At 46.4% G+C, this 7,032-nt stretch overlaps 1 pseudogene; it reads right to left on the bottom strand.

Annotated features, from left to right (window-relative positions):
- Positions 1-1,884: 1,884 nt before the first annotated feature.
- Positions 1,885-3,463, bottom strand: LOC109881591 (major histocompatibility complex class I-related gene protein-like; annotated as a pseudogene).
- Between the last annotated feature and the right edge of the window lie 3,569 nt (positions 3,464-7,032).

The raw sequence follows: 7,032 nt of genomic DNA, 5'->3' as shown, positions 1-7,032 counted from the left end.
ATGAAAGCTTGTTTTGTTGACGGGGGGAATGAAAGCTTGTTTTGTTGACGGGGAGGAATGAAAGCTTGTTTTGTTGACGGGGAGGAATGAAAGCTTGTTTTGTTGACGGGGGGGAATGAAAGCTTGTTTTGTTGACGGGGGAATGGAAGCTTGTTTTGTTGACGGGGGGAATGAAAGCTTGTTTTGTTGACGGGGGGGAATGAAAGCTTGTTTTGTTGACGGGGGGGAATGAAAGCTTGTTTTGTTGAATGAAAGCTTGTTTAGTTGACAGGGGGAATGGAAGCTTGTTTTGTTGACGGGGGGGAATGAAAGCTTGTTTTGTTGACGGGGGGGAATGAAAGCTTGTTTTGTTGACGGGGGGAATGAAAGCTTGTTTTGTTGACGGGGGGAATGAAAGCTTGTTTTGTTGACGGGGGGATTGAAAGCTTGTTTTGTTGACGGGGGGAATGAAAGCTTGTTTTGTTGACGGGGGGAATGAAAGCTTGTTTTGTTGACGGGGGGAATGAAAGCTTGTTTTGTTGACGGGGGGAATGAAAGCTTGTTTTGTTGACGGGGGGAATGAAAGCTTGTTTTGTTGACGGGGGGAATGAAAGCTTGTTTTGTTGACGGGGGGAATGAAAGCTTGTTTTGTTGACGGGGTGAATGAAAGCTTGTTTTGTTGACGGGGAGGAATGAAAGCTTGTTTTGTTGACGGGGGGAATGGAAGCTTGTTTTGTTGACGGGGGGAATGGAAGCTTGTTTTGTTGACGGGAGGAATGGAAGCTTGTTTTGTTGACGGGGGAAATGAAAGGTGGTTTTGTTGACGGGGGAAATGAAAGCTTATTTAGTTCCTTTGACTTTTCAAAAATAACTAGGGCTTTACAATGATGATAAAAATTGGGAGACATTTTGGGATTAAATGGGTTGACATCTTCCTAGAAGTGACACATGGTTGACAGAGGGACATGTCAAAATGCTGAATGTTAGCACTTTAGCAAGCCTTTATATTTAACACAAATCTGATTTATTGAACTCTCCATGGCTATGATTACACAACCACCTGAAGAACCCAGTTCTGTTTTCTCTCCATATCCAATCTGTTTTTCTGACTGTTCACACTCCGTTTTACATGTGACCCATATCGGATTTGCGCATTCATGATGTAGCCTCTGTAGTAGTGTAACCGATGTGAAATGGCTAGCTAGTTAGCGGTGGTGCGTGCTAATAGTGTTTCAATAGGTGACGTTACTAGCTATGAGACCTTGGAGTAGTTGTTCCCCTTGCTCTGAAAGGGCCGTTGCTTTTGTGGCGCGATGGGTAACGATGCTTCGAGGGTGACTTTTCGATGTGTGGGTCCCTGATTCGAGCCCAGGTAGGGGCGAGGAGAGGGACAGAAGCTATACTGTTACATTGATGCTGTTGGTCGCAAATGGGTCTTCCAAATGAACAATGACTCCAAGCATACTTCCAAAGTTGTGGCAAAATGGCTTAAGGACAACAAAGTCAAGGTATTGGAGTGGCCATCACAAAGCCCTGACCTCAATCCTATAGAAAATCTGTGGGCAGAACTGAAAAAGTGTGTGAGCAAGGAGGTCTACAAACCTGACTCCGTTACACCAGCTCTATCAGGAGGAATGGGCCAAAATTCGCCCAACTTATTGTGGGAAGCTTGTGGAAGGCTACCTGAAACTTTTCACCCAAGTTAAACAAAAGGCAATGCTACCAAATACTAATTGAGTGCATGTAAACCTCTGACCCACTGGGAATGCGATGCAAGAAATAAAAGTTTTTTTAAATCATTCTCTACTATTATTGTGACATTTCACATTCTTAAAATAAAGTGGTGATCCTAACTGACCTAAGACAGGGAATTTTTACTAGGATTAAATGTCAGGAATTGTGAAAAACTGACTTTAAATGTATTTTGCTAAGGTGTATGTAAACTTACGACTTCAACTGTCTAACAGATTACCTTTGTTAATGCTCAGGATGCCAAAACAGCATATAAAATATATAAATGCAGATCTGGACTAATGACCAGATATTTGTTATTGTCAACAGTCTCCCCAAACGAATCCTTTACACTCCTTTATTGAGGGTAAGGGAAGATTGACTGACCATAACAGAATCATTCACACATTTTGTGTCTGCTCTGATAGGTGCTCTGGCAGTCATATTTTCATTGTGATTTGAGCTGAATCGACAAAGGTGCATCAGTGTCCCAAAAATGTATTAGGTCTCAGAAACTGAAGACAGGATAATTTCCTCTGACACTGTTGCATCAACACTGACCAGTTTAGACTGTGAGGCAGTGTTACTCCACCTCCTTTTGACACAAATGAAAATGCCCAATAGAATAACAACCAGCAGCATCACCAGTAGAACTGAGAGGGTGGATAGGTGAACTCTCTCTGTCCCAGACTCCCAACTGACATCCAGCTTGTTGTCCAGACTGAGGTGAGAGGCAGTACAGGTGTAGTTGTGTCTCTTCTTTAGCTCCTCAGTACTGACCTCCAGACTCTTCCTCAGCTGGTAGGTCCCATCTCCACTAGGCAGCACCTCCCCCCCTGTCAGCTCCTGTTCTGCCACTGGCTGGCCGTCTCTCAGCAGGGTCATGTTGATGTGGCGGGGGTAGAAACCAAACGCCAGGCAGCTCACCTGAAACCCTCCAGAAACCTCTTTCTTTATCAACCTGAGTCTGGGAGGGACTTTACGCATCACAATGTTCTTCTCTCTCTTCAGGAATCTCTTCAGTGTTTTGATGCAAATGGGAACGTAAACATTCTCATAAACTGTTCTTTGATATGCTTGCCTTATTCCATCCCATCATTGCAGTAGTTGACCAGCATTGTATGTAAAATGTGTCATATTGTAATATATTGCATGATCTGCAAAAACTGCATTGAAAGTGTTCTTTGTCATGATCAGGGCTGGTTCACCATTGTCCAACATCTCACAGCCAGCCATTCTTTGCTGAACTTGAACACCTCTTGTGAGATTCAATTGGTGCTTTAGGTGAAAGTATCTCTCCTTCATGTGGTGGTACATAATTCCGAATACATAAGCTCCATCCTGAGCTTCGTCATCATGTATTTTGTCTGAGGTGTTATGACCCCTGTAGATGAAGTGTTTCATGTTGGAGTCATAGTAAGTCACTTGAACATCATCCAACATCACCACAACCGTAAACTCAGGGAAAGGTGTCTCTCCACTTATATATGTTGCAAGTGCCCACAGAGAATGTGATCCTGAAGCTGGGAGAGGAGTTAAAGTAAAATGAGTTATGAACATTTTATATTTTATAACATAAAACAATCATTAATGAGGTAAGAGTAAACAGTCCATCTTACCTGACTTGACTATGGTGCAAAAGGAAAGAACAAACAAAAAGACAGACAGTTTGCCCATGATTTAGAAAATGTAGCCTCGCGTAGCAAGTTTCTAAGCTCTCAAGTGTGTCTGACTGACTTCCCCTTTCTTTTAGCTATGAATAACAATATGACCAAATTCACGTCAAAGTCTGAGTTATAGATCTGTCGTTTTCATTGAAAGCAATTCTGAGAAGCGGTAGATCTGTGCTATGTCTGCTATTTCTGTGCTTCCTGTTATTAAAGAGCGACTGCCCCTGAAAAGTAACTTCTCGTTTAGAAAATGTCCTGTGTGGCTTCGAAATGAGTCAGAAACACTTATTCTAATGTCAACATTAACTACAAAGTGTAAATATGATAACTTTGATCATAAAGTCAGTCTCAGTCCAAAACTGAGATTTGCGAGATGATAGGGAAAACTATGTCACAGGAATTCTAAAGCCAATGATTATGGTTACATCCCAAATGGCACCCTATTGTCTATATAGTGCACTACTTTTGACCAGGGCCCATAGTGAACTATGTAGGGAATAGGGTGCCATTTGCAACGTATCCTCTGAGCACCTGCCCTTTACGTAATTAAATGTAGGTTAGATATATAGCTCTGGAAAAATTAAGAGACTACTGCAAAATTATCAGTTTCTCTGGTTTGACTATTTATAGGTATGTGTTTGGGTAAAAACAATCCTCAGAGTTGGGGAACATTGTCAGAGCAGAAGGAAGCAAGTTTTCTTCCAGGACAACCTTGTACGTGGCTTGATTCATGCTGACCCCCAGATCATCACCGATCCACCACCAAATTTCACAGTGGGTGTGAGACCTGGAGAGGCCAACAAGCCACAGTGTCTTGCACCCACTGTGACATTTGGTGGAGGATGGGTGATGATCTGGGGGTGCTTCAGAAAGGCTGGAATCAGGCAGATTTGTCTTTGTGAAGGACGCATGAATCAAGCCACGTACAAGGTTGTCCTGGAAGAAAACTTGCTTCCTTCTGCTCTGACAATGTTCCCCAACTCAGCATATTGGTTTTTCCAGCAGGACAATGCTCCATGGCACACAGCCAGGTCAATCAAGGTGTGGATGGAGGACCACCAGATCAAGACCCTGTCATTGCCAGACCAATCTCCAGACCTGAACCCCATTGAAAACCTCTGGAATGTGATCAAGAGGAAGATGGATGGTCACAAGCCATCAAACAAAGCCGAGCTGCTTGATTTGTTTGCGACAGGAGTGGCATAAAGTCACTCAACATCAATGAGAAAGACTGGTGGAGAACATGCCAAAACGCATGAAAGCTGTGATTGAAAATCAGGGTTATTCCACCAAATATTGATTTCTGAACTCTTCCTAAGTGTCACGCCCTGACCTTAGTTATCTATGTTTTCTGTATTATTTTGGTCAGGTCAGGGTGTGACGAGGGTGGGTATGCTTGTTTGTCTTGTCTAGGGTTTTTGTATGTCTAGGGATGATAAAAAAGTCTAGGTAATTGTAGGTCTATGGTGACCTGAATTGGTTCCCAATCATAGGCAGCTGTTTATCGTTGTCTCTGATTGGGGATCCTATTTTGGTTTTGTGGGTTCTTGTCTATGTGTCGTTGCCTGTTTCAGCAATCTTTGTTGTAGCTTCACGTTCGTTTTGTTAGTTTGTTCTGTGTTATTTCTTCAATAAAAATAATGTATTCATATCACGCTGCACCTTGGTCTCATCAATACGACGAACGTGACACTGGCTGACTGGCGGCTCTGGAGGATCCTGGCTGACTGTCGGCTCTGGAGGATCCTGGCTGACTGGCGGCTCTGGCGGATCCTGGCTGACTGGCGGTCCTGGCGGATCCTGGCTGACTGGCGGCTCTGGCGGCTCCATGCTGACTGGTGGCTCTGGCGGCTCCATGCTGACTGGCGGCTCTGGCGGCTCATGACAAACTGCTGGCTCTGGCGGCTCATGACAGGCGGGAGACTCTAGCAGCTCTGGGCAGACGGGAAACTCTGATGGCGCTGGGCAGACGGACAGCTCAGGCGGCGCTGGGCAGACTGGAGACTCCGGCAGCACTGGAGAGGAGGAAGGCTCTGGCAGCGCTGGACAGGGGGGCTCTGGCGCCTCTGGACTGTGGGGCTCTGGCGCCTCTGGACTGAGGAGCTCTTGCGCCTCTGGACTGAGGGGCTCTGACACCTCTGGACTGAGGGGCTCTGGCACCTCTGGACTGAGGCGCAGATGCTCTGGCAGCGCCGGACAGGTGGGAGACTCCGGCAGCGCTGGAGAGGAGGAAGGCTCCGGGAATGTGCTGGACAGAGGGGCTCTGGCGCCTCTGGACTGTGGGGCTCTGGCGCCTCTGGACTGTGGGGCTCTGGCGCCTCTGGACTGAGGGGCGGAAGCTCTGGCAGCGCCGGACAGGACGGGAGACTCCGGCAGCACTGGAGAGGAGGAAGGCTCTGGCAGCGCTGGACAGAGGGGCTCTGGCTCCTCTGGACTGAGGGGCGGAAACTCTGGTAGCGCCGGACAGGCGGGAGCACCTGTATTGAGGGGACGGAGAGACAGCCTGGTGCGGGGTACCGGCACTGGTGGTACCGGGCTGGGGACACGCACCTCAGGGCGAATGCCTTGCATACTATGCCAAATCAACTGCTCTCTCTCTCTTCACTCTCCTCCAGTTATATTAACACCACCTCAAGTGTCTCATCTCATCTCCCATCCGATCACTCTCCTCCAATCTGTCCAATAACTCCTCAACCTTCTCAGACGCACACCTCAACTTCGCCGACTGCTCTGATAACATCCATGGCTCCTTATGGTAAACAGGGGGAGTTGACTCAGGTCTGACTCCTGACTCTGCCAAACTCTCCCTATGCCCCCCCCCCCAAGACATTTTTGGGGCTGCCCCTCGGGCTTCCAGCTGCTCTGCCATCTCTCTGCTTTCGCTGCCTCCAGCTCGGCTTTGAGGCGGCAATATTCCCCTGGCTTTGCCCAGGGTCCTCTCTCGTCGAGGATTTCCTCCCACGTCCAGGAGTCTTGTGTCTTCGGCCGCTGTTGCTGCTGCTCATTACCACGCCGCTTGGTCCTTGGTTGGTGGATGATTCTGTAAGGGTTTTCCTCCTCTTCGTCTGAAGAGGAGAGGCGAGAAGGATCGGAGGACCAATATGCGGCGTGGTAAGTGTCCATGGTTGTTTATTTAAACACATAAACTGAACACTCCATACCAAAAACAATCAACTTAACGTGAATAACCGAAACCGAAAACAGTGCCGTGTGGTGTACAACACAGACACGGAGACAATCACCCACAAACCCCAACACAAAACAAGCTACCTAAATATGGTTCCCAATCAGAGACAATGACTAACACCTGCCTCTGATTGAGAACCATATCAGCCCATACCTAAAAACGGACAAACCAGACACACAACATAGAATGCCCACCCAGCTCACGTCCTGACCAACACTAAAATAAGGAAAACACACAAGAACTATGGTCAGAACATGACACTGATGAGTTTTCTTAAGTAGAGATTAGAGATGCTCTTAAATATATCAAGAAGGGAAAAGCACCTGGGACAGTCGATCTTTCTGTGGAATTTTATTTACACTTTTTGGAATATTTAAAGGAACCAGTATTTAACATGTTCCAAATATCTAGCTATTGGTGAGATTACTACTACTGCCATGAAACAAGGAGTCATCTCCTTATGTA

The sequence above is a fragment of the Oncorhynchus kisutch genome, unplaced genomic scaffold (genome assembly GCF_002021735.2).
Source record: "Oncorhynchus kisutch isolate 150728-3 unplaced genomic scaffold, Okis_V2 Okis03b-Okis08b_hom, whole genome shotgun sequence".
NCBI classification, from domain to species: Eukaryota; Metazoa; Chordata; class Actinopteri; order Salmoniformes; family Salmonidae; genus Oncorhynchus; species Oncorhynchus kisutch.
Note: the sequence above shows the minus strand (reverse complement) of the source record. Positions and strands in the feature narration are given on the sequence as shown.